Here is a 17,500-nt window from a genome sequence, read left to right on the forward strand (position 1 = left end):
ACCAGTCATAACTATACAGATCAAGTCATAGCACTATAGATCCAGTCATAACACTATAATATCCACTCATAACACTATAAGACCAGTCATAACACTATAGGACCAGTCATAACACTATAAGACCAGTCATAACACTATAAGACCAGTCATAACACTACAGGACCAGTCATAACACTACAAGACCAGTCATAACACTACAGATCCAGTCATAACACTATAGGACCAGTCATAACACTACAGATCCAGTCATAACACTACAGGACCAGTCATAACACCAAAGATCCAGTAATAACACTATAGGACCAGTCATAACACTATAAGATCCAGTCATAACACTACAGGACCAGTCATAACACTATAAGACCAGTCATAACACTACAGCACCAGTCATAACACTATAAGTCCCGTCATAACACTACAGGACCAGTCATAACACTACAAGTCCAGTCATAGCACTATAGATCCAGTCATAACACTACAGATCCAGTCATAACACTATAAGATCCAGTCATAACACTACAGGACCAGTCATAACACTATAAGACCAGTCATAACACTACAGGACCAGTCATAACACTATAGGACCAGTCATAACACTACAGATCCAGTCATAACACTATAAGACCAGTCATAACACCACAGATCCAGTCATAACACTATAGGACCAGTCATAACACTATAAGACCAGTCATAACACTACAGGACCAGTCATAACACCACAGATCCAGTCATAACACTATAAGACCAGTCATAATACTACAGGACCAGTCATAACACAATAAGACCAGTAATAACACTACAGGACCAGTCATAACACCACAGATCCAGTCATAACACTATAAGACCAGTCATAATACTACAGATCCAGTCATAATACTACAGATCCAGTCACAACACTACAGGACCAGTGGTGTGGTGGATGGTGAATGCACGTAAATGCCCATTACTCACCTTTTAAATTTTCTGTAAGAGTTTACCCACCAGTATATGGAGCGGTACTTTACTCTCCACGAATGACGATTAGCGTTTTCCCACCAATTATGTTTGACCATTTCGTCACTGAACAGGATGGTATTATGGGCCCAGCGGACTGGGGGTCTTCAGTTTGCCACTGTATTTCTGTCTTTCTGGTGGCTCAAAGTTAGAGGATGTAGGGACATGCTGTCCAGTAGGTGGACTGAATCATTTCCTTGAAGTTTACAATGAGACAGATCATTCTGCATCAGTTAGGGATTTCACCACAAAAGTCATGAGTAACGTGGCAACGTTTTACAAAACAATTTCACATTTCAGTATAATTTTTTTCTTCTTCTTCCATGTCTTGTTAATTAAAAGGCCTGTCTCCCACCGACTGAGAAAAAATCCTCTGTGTTCTGCCCAGGTTTTGGAATACCTAATACAATCCATGCAACCTTGAATCGGCAGGAAATAAGAGATTTCCGTAACAGAGGTAAAGAAGAAGTTCATTTTTTTCCACATCCTGTTCCAAAAAACAATCTTCTTTTTCTCTCCTCTTTTCTTTCCCTCTCCTTTTTGACCGTGGCTGAGAGACTGAGAGGCTGAGAGGGGCTGAGAGGCTCGTTGGGCTGAGAGGGGCTGAGGGAATGAGAGGGGCTGAGGGGCTGAGGGGCTGAGAGGGGCTGAGGGGCTGAGGGAATGAGAGGGGCTGAGGGGCTGAGAGGCTGAGAGGGGCTGAGAGGCTCGTTGGGCTGAGAGGGGCTGAGGGAATGAGAGGGGCTGAGGAGCTGAGGGAATGAGAGGGGCTGAGGGGCTGAGAGGCTGAGAGGGGCTGAGAGGCTCGTTGGGCTGAGAGGGGCTGAGGGAATGAGAGGGGCTGAGGGAATGAGAGGGGCTGAGGGGTTGAGAGGCTGAGGGGGCTGAGAGGCTCGTTGGGCTGAGAGGGGCTGAGGGAATGAGAGGGGCTGAGGGGCTGAGAGGCTCGTTGGGCTGAGAGGGGCTGAGGGAATGAGAGGGGCTGAGGGGCTGAGAGGCTGAGGGGGCTGAGAGGCTCGTTGGGCTGAGAGGGGCTGAGGGATTGAGAGAGGCTGAGGGGCTGAGGGGCTGAGAGGCTGAGGGGCTGAGAGGCTGAGAGGGGCTGAGAGGCTGAGAGGCTGAGAGGCTGAGAGGCTGAGGGGCTGAGAGGCTGAGAGGCTGAGAGGATGAGAGGGGCTGAGAGGCTGAGAGGCTGAGAGGCTGAGGGGCTGAGAGACTGAGGCAGGCCTCTGTTTGTGCTCCAGCAGCTGTGTGTTCAGTGCAGATTGGCCTCAGTCAGGGTCAGGGACAACAACACAGCAGAAAGCCGACTAACTCGGCCATGACCGGACAGTATACCCACAGAGACACCCCCATGTGACATTGAAATAATGCTGATTTCCCACCATGCTGTTGACTGACTTTAATTCAAATTTTGTCTGTAGAGCAACAGAGAAATGTGAAGGTAAGCAATTGTAGGCCTGTATAATAAGTTATAGATATTATTAGCATGTAGAAGAATGGATGTGAGGGAGAGGGAGGGAAATAGAGAGAGAGAAAGAGAGTAATATTGTCAGTGATGGAGAGAGAGAGAGAGAGAGAGAGAGAGAGAGAGAGCGAGAGCGAGAGAGAGAGAGAGAGAGAGAGAGAGAGAGAGAGAGAGAGAGAGAGAGAGAGAGAGAGAGATCCAGTTCTATATAGGCCCATTGGAAAGCCAAGGTGTGGTTTCTGGTTGTGGATAAAGGATGTTCGGGGACTGTGTGTTGGTGGCCACTTGCCAAACAGGACGAGAGAGAGAGGAAGGACAAGCGACAGCTACAGCCTGTGGCCTTATCACAGACGCCTCAGCACAGCTATTGTCCACATCCACACAAGATAACTAAACACATGCATAACTAACCCAACAGGCGATAAATCAAAAAGTAGTCCCTCTTGTGTCCATCTACAAGCATCTATATCTATATTCTTGCCTAACCCTTTGGACCTAACAGGTACAAGACAACTCGGACACTTGGAATTCTAACACCTAATTACAGCATTACATCACGCACTGTCAAACAGCGACCGAACAGCGGCGAGATATGACAGATGGTTTGTTTTGAGCATGGTTGCCAGGGAGATGGAAGACAGAACCAATGCCAGGAGGTTGGATGGTTATGGGATGGTTATGGAATGTTGAGGGGCGATGGAGCTGCCAGAGTTTGTATAGGTCTGATTCTTTATTTATTTTGATTGAATATTAAAGCATACAATCTACCTGGAGTAAAGCCACTCAACATTTACCTTACATTCAGTCATCTAGCAGACACTCCCATCCAGAGCGACCCACAGGAGCAACCAGGGTCAAGAGCCCCTATCTGCCCAAACTCCCAACTGCCAGGCCACCAACCATCCAAGATCCCCCGCACAGTTCCCAAGAGCTGCCCCTTAACCATCCGAGACCCCCCCACAGTTCCCAAGAGCAGCCCCTCAACCATCCAAGGTCCCCCCACAGTTCCCAAGAGCTGCCCCTTAACCATCCGAGACCCCCCCACAGTTCCCAAGAGCAGCCCCTCAACCATCCAAGGTCCCCCCACCGTTCCCAAGAGCTGCCCCTCAACCATCCGAGACCCCCCAACAGCCCCCCCTGAAAAAACCTCTCCCTCCACTCCCCACCCTCACAGTCCACCATCCCCCAATGTATAGGTCAGAGTTAGTATAAGTCAGAGTTTGTATAGGTCAGAGTTAGTATAAGTCAGAGTTTGTATAGGTCAGAGTTAGTATATGTCAGAATTTGTATAGGTTAGAGTTGGTATACATAACAAGTACATCTATGTTAGAATCTGGGGTGCTACATTTAACAGACGGTTGAGGGATGTCTATGCGTGCTGCACCATAGGCTCTGGTCAAAAGTAGTGCACTATATACAGTAGGACAAAGGGAGCCATTTGGGACATAACCTCTCTGTTGGTTGACAGAAGGTTTGTTTTTTGGCGGCCCTGTGCTGTTGGGGAACTCTTCTCCCAGAGAGTGATTGATATGTTGTTTCCGACTGTACCATTTAAGGGGCCTCTGCCCTGACATGTGACATCCTCTACTGCTGGCACAAACCCCCTAATAATAGCACCATGTTAAAACGCACCACACAACAAAAGACTGGGAAGCCACTATGACACACCTCATCAGTCATATTTTATATAAAATCATATTATGATCCTAGAAAATTGACAATTTCATGTTACATGACCTAAAGATAAGACAATTAAACAAATCACCACAGATCCCCCCCCACATACTTCATTATGACAAACAATCACCTCCCAATTTAACTTTATTTACCTTAATCCTAGCCGCTATAACTTAACACCTCCGTTAAAATAGCTCTCGCTACAACGCAAAGACAGCAACCTGCCACGGCAACCACGAGCATGAGGCCAAACAATAACAAACTTTACTGCCGAGAGAAAGACACCTGCTATGGTGCACCATCCACCACCACAACCCCACAACAACACACAAGAATGAAAACCACCTGCTAGGTCAGCACACACTGCAGACAGAACCCCAACGACAGTACAGCTTAGCCAAGAATAGCCACTCGCTATGGCTCTGTCACTGCAATTCATAAATTGTGACACTTACCTTAGTCAGTGTCTATTCAAAACAACACGCCAAAGCCACATGTCAGGATTCTAGGACTTTGTCACTGTTACATAAACACCAGTTGTCATGAGAGAACAAAATGGTGGCATGCTTGATGTGTGTGTGTGTGTGTGTGTGTGTGTGTGTGTGTGTGTGTGTGTGTGTGTTCGTGTGTGAGAGAGGGGGCATTTAGCACAATGACCAATCTTCCTTGTATTTACCTGGTAAGACACACACACACACACACACACACACACACACACACACACACACACACACACACACACACACACACACACACACACACACACACACAGTGCAGACCACTGCCATCAACAAGATAAAGAGGGAGTCCTGCTGTTGTGGACATTTGCTCCATTGTCGTGTCCAAGGAACAAATGCTGCATCAATGGAATATCTGTCTACATGTTGAAAATACTCACAGTTAACCCAATGCCCTGCCTGAGCATAAACTGTCCATTATAGACCTCCCCCTCATTCATTTCCTGTCTATAATCCAATCGGATACTCTAATTAAATTAGTGTGAATTGTGGGTTGTGTTCAGCTTGGTACTGAACGTTGCAGATATGAAATACAATGAACAGACATGCTATAACTTTTGGAAGCAAACATGTTAGATATGAAATACATTGAACAGACATGCTATAACTTTTGGAAGCAGACATGTTAGATATGAAATACAATGAACAAATGTAACAGGGTTGCTTATGTTTCCACTTGCATCTAAAGAAAGGTGTATTTAATGTTCAAGCATTCTTATTGGTTGGTTCAACTCTGATGACAATAAGGCGTGTTGTGATTGGTCCCGCTTGCAGATAGGGGAAGATCACAAACGCCAGGTCTTCCCAGTATGAGAATGTGATGCAAGTGGAAGGTCACGTTCTGAATACTGTTGTCTATTTTACAATGTGTACCAGTTTGCTGTACATTACTGATTTATACATGTGTGGGTATATGGTACCTGTTAGGCATTGGGGGGCTTTCTGGAATGTGCTTGGTATATGATTGCTGTAAATAAGTGTGTTAGCTAGCTTACAACAATACAATGGTCACATAAGATCACTGCTAACACAGTTGTCTTCATGCTACAGGTTTTACCATCGACAGCCATCAATATCATTATGCCCTGCACAACTAACGTGCTGTTTCCTATTTAACAACAGCAACAGAAATAAATGATGCTCAACTGGGACCACTGGCTGATGTGATTTATTAGGGGAAAACACAACGCAAGGAGAGTACGATTTACATCTGTTACACAGACATGCTATAACTTTTGGAAGTAGACATGTTAGATATGTAATACAATGAATAGACGCTACAACTTTCGGAAGCCTAAATGTTAGAGATTAATGTCTGCAGATCATGTCCTAGGCCTACTGAACACGACTGTGAGCAACTCGTGTCCATTGATATCGATGCTTTGGTTAGCAAGACAGCGCGTTAGCATGCTAATACATAGCTGTTTTGTTCAGTTAACTTAGCTGGCATGTGAGCATGCAAATAGATAGATATTTTGATTAGCCAGCTTGAGTCTAAGCATGCTAGCAACTTTGATTAGCTATCCAGTGTGTTAGCATGCTAATAAATACAGTGGGGCAAAAAAGTATTTAGTCAGCCACCAATTGTGCAAGTTCTCCCACTTAAAAAGATGAGAGAGGCCTGTAATTTTCATCATAGGTACACTTTAACTATGGCAGACAAAATGAGAAAAAATCACATTGTAGGATTTTTAATGAATTTATTTGCAAATTATGGTGGAAAATAAGTATTTGGTCACCTACAAACAAGCAAGATTTCTGTCTCTCACAGACCTGTAACTTCTTCTTTAAAAGGCTCCTCTGTCCACCACTCGTTACCTGTATTAATGGCACCTGTTTGAACTTGTTATCAGTATAAAAGACACCTGTCCACAACCTCAAACAGTCACAAAACTGTGGGAGAAATTATTAGGAAATGGAAGACATACAAGACCACTGATAATCTCCCTTGATCTGGGGCTCCACGCAAGATCTCACCCCATGGGGTCAAAATGATCACAAGAACGGTGAGCAAAAATACCAGAACCACACGGGGGGACCTAGTGAATGACCTGCAGAGAGCTGGGACCAAAGTAACAAAGCCTACCATCAGTAACACACGTGGCTGGGTCTTTCAGCATTACAATGATCCCAAACACACCGCCCAAGCAATGAAGGAGTGGCTTCATAAGAAGCATTTCCAGGTCCTGGAGTGGCCTGGCCTGGCCAGTCTCCAGATTTCAACCCCATAGAAAATCTTTGGAGGGAGTTGAAAGTCCGTGTTGCCCAGCAAAAGCCCCAAAACATCACCGCTCTAGAGGAGATCTGCATGGAGGAATGGGCCAAAAACCAGCAACAGTGTGTGGAAACCTTGTGAAGACTTACAGAAAAGTTTGACCTCTGTCATTGCCAACAAAGAGTATATAACAAAGTATTGAGATGAACTTTTGTTATTGACCAAATACTTATTTTCCACCATCATTTGCTAATAAATTCATTAAAAATCCTACAATGTGATTTTCTGGATTTTTTTTCTAATTTTGTCTGTCATAGTTGAAGTGTACCTATGATGAAAATTACAGGCCTCTCTTATCTTTTTAAGTAGGAGAACTTGCACAATTGGTGGCTGACTAAATACTTCTTTGACCCACTGTATATGTTTTATTTACTTAGCCACTGTGTTAATATGCTAAAAACTAGGTTTAGCTATCCAGCATGTTAGCAGTCCTAGCTCATAACCCTCTTCAGTGCAGATGTTAGCCATGTGCTGAGGGCTCACTTGTGAATCCAACACTAGCCTGACCAAGATCAGTAGCAGGATCTCCTCCCCTGCTGTCATTTAATTACATTAGCCAGACCCTTGATCTCTCTTTTCCCTTTCTCTGCACATTCCTCCCTTTCTTCTCGTCCCATCTCAGACATAGATGGTGACCTATTTTCCATTAGAATTCCTTGGGCCTATACCCCTCGAGTGGCTGACATCTTCCTTATGAGGGGTCGCTCACGTTCCTGCCGTTTGTGTGGATATGACTAGGCAGGAATGAGTGATTAGGTCTGCCACATGATAAATGAGTCAGTCTGTCTCTTTCACTTTAATGCACCCCCTCTCTATCTCTCTATCGCTCTCCCTCTAAGTGCGTACCAAATGGCACCCTTGGGGTGGCAGGTAGCCTAGTGGTTAGAGCATTGGGTCAGTAACCGAAAGGTTGCTGGATTTAATCCCTGAGATGACAAGGTAAAAAATGACATACCCTAAAATGACATACCCAAAAATGTATGCCTAAAATGACATACCCAAATCTAACTGCCTGTAGCTCAGGACCTAATGCAAGGATATACATATTATTGATACCATTTGAAAGGAAACACTTTGAAGTTTGTCGAAGTGTCCTATTCCGAAATACCACAAAGAACCCATTACTCCTGCCAACAGTCGACCGATTAGTCTACTCCCTACACTCAGTAAGATATTGGAGGGTATTGTGAGTAGACAAATATGGGAGTACATGGAAAAGATTGATCTGATTACAGCCAATCAGCATGCTTATCGCTAAAACCATTCCACTACCACTGCATTGGTTGACATGACTGACCAGTGGCTCAATGCTATGGATAATGGCATGTTTGTACTATTTTTAGATTTCAGTGCAGCATTTGATTTAGTCGATCATTAAATAATTTTGACAAAATGAATGCATTATGGTTTTAAGGAGGGTAGCATTGAATTGGGTACAGTCATATCTAACTGACAGGAAACAGTCCACCTATATAAATGGTTAATTTTCTTCCCCTCATGTGTTAAACTGTGGAATACCGCAGGGCAGCTGCCTTGGGCCACTTCTTTATTTAATATATACCAACGACCTTCCCTATGCCTTAGCTGAAACTCAAGCTACTATATTTGCAGATGATACTACAATTTATGCAGCAAGACAATCGGTTCAACAGGTACAGCAAGCTTTACAAGGAGATTTGGAGAATATCAGGGAGTGGGTTTGCCAAAACAAACTTGTTTTAAACACCAAGAAAACAAAGTTATGTTGGTCTTTTCCACAAGGAAAAGGCCAAAACAGCAAGGGATACAATTAAGTATGGGAGGAGTACATATTGAAGAAGTGGCAGAAACCAAACTATTGGGAGTGCAGCTAGACAACTGCTTATCATGGTCATATCAAATAACTAATCTATGTAAAACAATTATTAAAACAGCACGCATAATCAGAAGGATAGCAAAATATTTACCAGGAAAAATTATTCAGCAAATAACACAAGCATTAATTGAGAGTCAGGTGAACTACTGTTCTGTGGTCTGGGGAAATGCATCATCAAGTGAAGTTAGGAGGCTGCAGAATACACAGAACAAAGCAGCAAGGATTGTTTTAAGGTGGAGATATGGTTCTTCTGTTGCAGTCATGCGCAATGTTCTTGGTTGGTCATCAATCAACAAGATAATTGAAAAAAACAAGAGACAGACATTCCGTAAATACTAGGAATAGATTGTCCACCATCTATGCGGTATCCAGACAGAAGAGAGAAATAGGCAAAAGAACATTTAGATTTAGAGCAATAAAGAAATTGAATAAATTAACTGAGAAAACCAGAAACCTTTCAATATATACATTTAAACATTATTTTAAATTTAATACATAGAAATGTTGTGGGTAGATGAAGAATCAATATTTTTTAGATTGAGTTTTTATTGGGTCATTATGTTCAAATAAAAGAAAATATAATTTGTGACATACACATGTATAGCAGATGTTAATGCGAGTGTAGCGAAATGCTTGTGCTTCTAGTTCCGACAATGCAGTAATAACCAACGAGTAATCTAACCTAACAATTCCACAAAAACTACCTTATACACACAAGTGTAAAGGGATAAAGAATATGTACATAAAGATATATGAATGAGTGATGGTACAGAACGGCATAGTCAAGATGCAGTAGATGGTATCGAGTACAGTATATGCATATGAGATGAGTAATGTAGGGTATGTAAACATTAAATTAAGTGGCATTGTTTAAAGTGTCTAGTGATACATTTTTTACATCAATTTCCATTATTAAAGTGGCTGGAGTTGAGTCAGTATGTTGGCAGCAGCCACTCAATGTTAGTGGTGGTGACCTTGAGATAGAAGCAGTTTTTCAGTCTCTCGGTCCCTGCTTTGATGCACCTGTACTGACCTCGCCTTCTGGATGATAGCGGGGTGAACAGGCAGTGGCTCGGCTGGCTGTTGTCCTTGATGATCTTTATGGCCTTCCTGTGACATCGGGTGGTGTAGGTGTCCTGGAGCCGAGGTAGTTTGCCCCCGGTGATGCGTTGTGCAGACCTCACTACCCTCTGGAGAGCCTTACGGTATTGGGCGGAGCAGTTGCCGTACCAGGCGGTGATACAGCCCGACAGGATTCTCTCGATTGTGCATTTCTTCAGCCTCCTGAGGTTGAAGAGGCGCTGCTGCGCCTTCTTCACAACACTGTCTGTGTGGGTGGACCAATTCAGTTTGTCCATGAAGTGTATGCCAAGGAACTTAAAACTTAGTACCCTCTCCACTACTGTCCTGTCGATGTGGATAGGGGGGTGCTCCCTCTGCTGTTTCCTGAAGTCCACGATCATCTCCTTTGTTTTGTTGACATTGAGTGTGAGGTTATTTTCCTGACACCACACTCCGAGGGCCCTCACCTCCTCTCTGTAGGCCATCTCGTCGTTGTTGGTATCAAGCCTACCATTGTAGTGTCGTCCGCAAAATTGATGATTGAGTTGGAGGGGTACATGGCCACGCAGTCGTGGGTGAACAGGGAGTACAGGTGAGGGCTCAGAACGTACCCTTGGGGGGCCCCAGTGTTGAGGATCAGCGGGGTGGTGTTGTTACATACCCTCACCACCTGGGGGCGGCCCGCCATGAAGTCCAGTACCCAGTTGCACAGGGCGGGGTGGTGACCCAGGGTCTTGAGCTTGATGATGAGTTTGGACGGTACTATGGTGTTAAATGCTGAGCTGTAGTCTATGAACAGCATTCTCACGTAGGTATTCCTCTTGTCCAGATGGGTTAGGGCAGTGTGCAGTGTGGTTGCGATTGCGTCGTCTGTGGACCTATGGTGGCGGTAAGCAAATTGGAGTGGGTCTAGGGTGTCAGGTAGGGTGGAGGTGATATGGTCCTTGACTAGTCTCTCAAAGCACTTCATGATGACGGAAGTGAGTGCTACGGGGCGGTAGTCGTTTAGCTCAGTTACCTTAGCTTTCTTGGGAGCAGGAACAATGGTGGCCCTTTTGAAGACTGGGAGAAGGGTTGATTGAATATGTCCGTAAACACAGCTGTGTTTGCGCATGCTCTGAGGACGCGGCTGGGGATGCCGTCTGGGCCTGCAGCCCTGCGAGGGTTAACACGTTTAAATGTTTTACTCATGTCGGCTGCAGTGAAGGAGAGTCCGCAGGTTTTGGTATCGGGCCGTGTCAGTGGCACTGTATTGTCCTCAAAGCGAGCAAAGAAGTTATTTAGTCTGTCTGGGAGCAAGACATCCTGGTCCGCGACGGGGCTGGTTTTCTTTTTGTAATCCGTGATTGACTGTGGACCCTGCCGCATACATCTTGTGTCTGAGCCGTTGAATTGAGACTCTACTTTGTCTCTATACTGACACTTAGCTTGTTTGTTTGCCTTGCGGAGGGAATAGCTAAACTGTTTGTATTCGGTCATGATTCCGGTCACCTAGCCCTGGTTAAAAGCAGTGGTTAGCGATTTCAGTTTCGCGCGAATGCTGCCTTCAATCCACGGTTTCTGGTTTGGGAATGTTTTAATAGTTGCTGTGGGTACGACATCGCCAATGCACTTCCAACATTGACGAATCAGCGTATTCGTCAATGTTGTTGTTGGACGCAATGCGGAACATATCCCAATCCACGTGATCGAAGCAATCTTGAAGCGTGGAATCAGATTGGTCGGACCAGCGTTGAACAGACCTGAGCGCGGGAGCTTCCTGTTTTAGTCTTTGTCTATAGGCTGGGAGCAACAAAATGAAGTCGTGGTCAGCTTTTCCGAAAGGAGGGCGGATGAGGGCCTTATATGTGTCGCTGAATAACAATGATCCAGGGTTTTACCAGCCCTGGTTGCACAATCGATATGCTGATAGAATTGAGGGAGTCTTGTTTTCAGATTAGCCTTGTTAAAATCCCCAGTTTGTTCAGGGCCATCGATGTGTCTGCTTGGGGGAGAATATATACGGCTGTGATTATAATCGAAGAGAATTCTCTTGGTAGATAATGAAGTCGACATTTGATTGTGTGGAATTCTAAGTCAGGTGAACAGAAGGACTTGAGTTCCTGTAAGTTGTTATGATCACACCACGCCACGGCGATGCGTGAAGAAACCAGCTGGCTGTACCCACTCCGATAGCGTCTCTCGAGTGAGCCATGTTTCCGTGAAGCAAAGAACGTTACAGTCTCTGATGTCTCTCTGGAATGCTACCCTTGCTTGTTGTCAAGAGACTGGACATTGGCAAGTAGTATGCTCGGGAGAGGTGCACGATGTGCCCGTCTCCGGAGCCTGACCAGAAGACCGCTTCGTTTGCCCCTTTTACGGCGACGGTGTTTAGGGGCGACGTTGTTTAGGTTCGCCGGCTGGGATCCGATCCATTGTCCTGGGTGATGGACAAAACACAGGATTCGCTTCGGGAAATTCGTATTCCTGGTCGTAATGATGGTGAGTTGACGTTGCTCTTATATTCAGTAGTTCCTCCCGACTGTATGTAATTAAACCTAAGATGAGTATATTATGTATGTTTGTAATAGTGTGTTATATTTGAAAATGTGTTCGTATTATAAATTGTATTTTAATGTTTAAGGACTCTTGGAAGATTAGTCCAAATGGGGACTAAAAGAGATCCTAATCAAATCAAATCAAATCAAAACAGAATTGTATTCTTTCACTGTAATAGCTACTGTAAATTGGACAGTGCAGTTAGATTAACAAGAATGTAAGCTTTCTGCCCATATCAGATATGTCTATGTCCTTGTTACTTACAACGTCATGCTACTCACATTAGTGCACATTACCTCAACCATCCAGAGGGTGGGACACCAATCTGTAGAGATCCTTTTAACCCACTGTTCCCCGGTAGGGCCGTCATTGTAAAAAACAATTTGTTCTTAACCTGCCTAGTTGAATAAAGGTGAAATAAAATACACATGTAAATTCCCTGTATAGTGCACTACTTTGGACCAGGCCCCATGCTCTTTATTTATTTATTTCTTTTTTTGCTCTCCCTCTGCCCATTGTTAAATGATTTAGAGAGGATTGACCTCCTAACTATCCCTTGCTCCTCCAGTAAGTACAATAGGAAGGTAAGATAGAGGGGGAGGGTCTGGAGGAGGGGTGAGGTTATTTTCTTTTATTAGAGTGGGGTCATCACACATACACAGCCTCTGTGGGAACCAGGGAGAAGGAGCATCCATTTCCGTTTTGGGAATTCTGAAACTGTGGGAATCCCATCAGGCCTTTTCCACAGGATTACCTCCCACAACGGACTAATCAAATGTCTCAGTCAGTCATCCCCCCTCGGAATCGATCCGGGTGGAATGTTCCGCTAATTACACCCTACCCATATGCCAGTGCATCTGGAGACCCAATATCAAGAGAGGGGGGTGATGGAAATCAGGGGAAATCATTGCTCCTTCACCATTTTGACGTTGCAGCTTTGCCATCTTTTGACAACCTATACCTATCCTTCATTCAAAGGGCCAGCTGTCTGTCCAGCGTCTCCTTGTCCTATCAGAGTGGATTGAGTGGGCATCTCACCACTCCAGTTCCTGAATAGACCCCTATCCTCTTAACCACTCACAACCCCTTCAGACAGTCATCGCCTCTTCACTTCAATCCATCACTCACTGACTCCATGGGTTCTCCACTGTAGAGGTGCCCAGAATCACACACACACACACACACACACACACACACACACACACACACACACACACACACACAGATACATACAGTCAGATGCACGCACGCACACATGCAGACACACGAACACACATACAAACACACACACACATGCTCTCTGTTTCCTCCGACTAAGTACTTCTCCAACGTCTATTAGGCACAGTGAGAGAGCTCTGTTTACTTTAGCACATCTATTTAGTTTGTCTCTTGAATTCATCTCTTTAGCTCGTCTCTTCAGCTCGTCTCTTCAGCTAGTCTCTTCAGCACGTCACTTTAGCTTGCCTCTTTAGCTCGTCTCTTCAGCTCGTCTCTTCAGCATGTCTCTTTAGTTTGTCTCTTTAGCTCGTTTCTTTAGCTCGTCTCTTCAGCTCGTCTCTTCAGCTCATCTCTTCAGCTCGTCTCTTTAGCTCGTCTCTTCAACTCGTCTCTTTAGTTTGTCTCTTTAGCTCGTTTCTTTAGCTCGTCTCATCAGCTCATCTCTTCAGCTCGTCTCTTCTGCTCGTCTCTTTAGTTTGTCTCTTCAGCTCGTCTCTTTAGTTTGTCTCTTCAGCTCGTCTCTTTAGCTCGTCTCTCTAGCTCGCCTCTTTAGCTCGTCTCTTCTGCTCGTCTCTTTAGTTTGTCTCACTAGCTTGTCTCTTCAACTCGTCTCTTCAGCTTGTCTCTTTAGTTTGTCTCTTCAACTCATCTCTTTAGCTCGTCTCTTTAGTTTGTCTCTTCAGCTCGTTTCTTCAGCTAGTCTCTTCAGCTCGCCTTTTCAGCTCATCTCTTCAGCTCGTCTCTTCAGCTCGTCTCTTCAGCTCATCTCTTCAGCTCGTCTCTTCAGTTTGTCTCTTCAGCTCGTCTCTTCAGCTCGTCTCTTCAGCTCATCTCTTCAGCTCATCTCTTCAGCTCGTGTCTTCAGTTTGTCTCTTTAGCTTGTCTCTTCAGCTCGTCTCTTCAGCTCGTCTCTTCAGTTTGTCTCTTCAGCTCGTCTCTTCAGCTCGTCCCTTTAGCTCATCTCTTCAGCTCATGGAAATCTGTCTATAAGGCCTGGAACAGGTCTGCGGTTATAACATCACTAAAGAACACTAAGACATATGTCTAAGAATAAAACTATAAAATTCTCATCTCAACCTTTGGTCTGTAGACCGGCACTGCTAGATAGAGGCTGAATGTAAAATGCATGTAAAAAATAATAAAATTAAAACTCTTCTTCAGGTTTTGACATACATAACATATTAACTCACAGATCTTCATTGTAAAGGGTTTAAACACTGTTTCCCATGCTTGTTCAATGATCCATGAACCATGAATGAACATGCACCTGTGGAAAGGTCGTTAAGACAGTAACAGTTTACAGACGGTAGTCAATTAAGGTCACAGTTATGAAAACTTAGGACATGAAAGAGGCCTTTCCACTGACTCTGAAAAACACCAAAACAAAGATGCCCAGGGTCCCTGCTCATCTGCGTGAACGTGCCTTAGGCTTGCTGCAAGGAGGCATGAGGACTGCAGATGTGGCCAGGGCAATAAATTGCAATGTCCGTACTGTGAGATGCCTAAGACAGCGCTACAGGGAGACAGGATGGACAGCTGATCATCCTCGCAGTGGCAGACCACGTGTAACAACAGCTATACAGGATCGGTACATCTGAACATCACACCTGCGGGACAGGTACAGGATGGCAACAACAACTGCCCGAGTTACACCAGGAACGCACAATCCCTCCATCAGTGCTCAGACTGTCCGCAATTGGCTGAGAGAGGCTGGACTGAGGGCATGTAGGCCTGTTGTAAGGCAGGTCCTCACCAGACATCACCGGCAACAACGTTGCCTATGGGCACAAACCCACCGTCGCTGGACCAGACAGGACTGGTAAAAAGGGCTCTTCACTGACGAGTCGCTGTTTTATCTCACCAGGGGTGATGGTCAGATTCGTGTTTATCGTCGAAGGAATGAGCGTTACACCGAGGCCTGTACTCTGGAGCAGGATCGATTTGGAGGTGGAGGGTCCGTCATGGTCTGGGGCGGTGTGTCACAGCATCATCGGACTGAGCTTGTTGTCATTGCAGCCAATCTCAACTCTGTGTGTTACAGGGAAGACATCCTCCTCCCTCATGTGGTACCCTTCCTGCAGGCTCATCCTGACATGACCCTCCAGCATGACAATGCCACCAGTCATACTGCTTGTTCTGTGTGTGATTTCCTGCAAGACAGGATTGTCAGTGTTCTGCCATGGTCAGCGAAGAGCCCAAATCTCAATCCCATTGAGCACGTCTGGGACCTGTTGGATCGGAGGGTGAGGGCTAGGGCCATTCCCCCCAGAAATGTTTGGGAACTTGCAGGTGCCTTGGTGGAAGAGTGGGGTAACATCTCCCAGCAAGAACTGGCAAATCTGGTGCAGTCCACGAGGAGGAGATGTACTGCAGTACCTAAATCGGCTGGTGGCCACACCGGATACTGACTGTTACTTTAGTCCCTTTGTTCAGGGACACATTATTCAATTTCTGTTAGTCACATGTCTGTGGAACTTGTTCAGATTATGTCTCCGTTATTGAATCTTGTTATATTCATACAAATATTGACTTAACTTATGTTAAGTTGATGAAAATAAATGCAGTTGACAGTGAGAGGACCTTCTTTTTGTTGCTGAGTTTATATATATATGGAAGAGGAATGACAACAGATAACACAGAAATTCCTTTTTCCTGTTTAAAGATACAAAGCCAATCACCTATCTACTATTTTGTCTGGATAGCACAATTCTCGGGTGATAAATAACTAATAACTCACTAGATTAAGCGATTCTGTGTAACGACCTTCTTCCATTCTGAAGTGTTGAATTGCTTGTTAAAAGACCATAACCTTTGAAATACATTTTTTTAACAGCTTTTTGAAGAGGAGCGGAAGTGAACCCTGGAACCCCAAAGAACTTCCGGTGCTTCTGTAAACAACAGATAAGAGCATAACCTTCGATATCATCTCTTTTTATCAAATCATAATGTTGTATGTCTTTCTATGTGGCAATTTGTCAATAGAATAGCAGTGTCTAATTCAGCCTCCCCTCAATCACAAGACAACAGCCAAAAACAAACACTGGATAAAGTGATTCAGTCCCAGAAGATTTGTCCAAGAAATGGTCAACCCACCTGTGTGTTCATTGTGTGCTTGTCCCAAAAACACAAAGACGACACAGTCAGACAGAAAAGCCATTAAGTGAGCGACTGAAGAGGTCAAGATGTAAATCTCTCTTGAACAAAGTCCCACCCCCTCCCTCGGCCCCCTTCGCCCCACTTGGTCTGTCCTGTCACGACCCCAGCCCCCCCCCCCCTTTTGACCCTTTTGTTGGGGCGAGGTGGCTCAAGACCCAGGAACCTGCTAATTACAGGCTTTAGTTGTCTGCCAAGGAACCAGGCCCTCGGAATGGCTGAGCCACATTCCTACCAGTCAGAGTCAGTCTGTGCGTGATTGTGTGTTTGTGTGTGTGTGTCTGTGTGTGCGCGTGCATGTGTGTTCGCTGTCTGTCGGTCCATCCCTCCATCCGTCTGTGAGAACCTCTCTGGGTTTTAGTGCGTGACTTGTGCCTTGCCAGCTCACTAAGTGCACTGCAAACACTCCTCATGGGACTGTATAGTAAACAGACACAGACAGAGGGATTGGAGGGACTTGAGGTGTGTAAAGAAAGGCAATAAGCCTTCTCTCCCTTCTCCGATGGGATCTAAACCTAATCACATAGTTGGCCTGGTGTGAAATGCCCCGTACCTCCTGCTATAGCTGCTCAGTTGAGCGACCAGCCGGCCGACCCATTAAGAGACAGATTTCAGGCTAGACAAAACCAGAGATTAAGAGACAGGTGGAACCAGAGACTCATTAAGAGACATATTTCAGGTTAGGACGAACCAGAGATCCTTTACACTTTTGACTGACATCAACTTTTACAGATCCGTCACAA

General features: G+C 45.0%; 1 protein-coding gene across 1 annotated transcript in view; it reads right to left on the minus strand.

Moving 5' to 3' along the window:
* LOC109876702 (rho GTPase-activating protein 7-like) overlaps window positions 1-17,500 on the minus strand; it is a 158,094-nt gene that overhangs the window by 131,594 nt on the left and 9,000 nt on the right.

This window comes from Oncorhynchus kisutch, unplaced genomic scaffold (assembly GCF_002021735.2).
Source record: "Oncorhynchus kisutch isolate 150728-3 unplaced genomic scaffold, Okis_V2 scaffold4075, whole genome shotgun sequence".
NCBI classification, from domain to species: domain Eukaryota; kingdom Metazoa; phylum Chordata; class Actinopteri; order Salmoniformes; family Salmonidae; genus Oncorhynchus; species Oncorhynchus kisutch.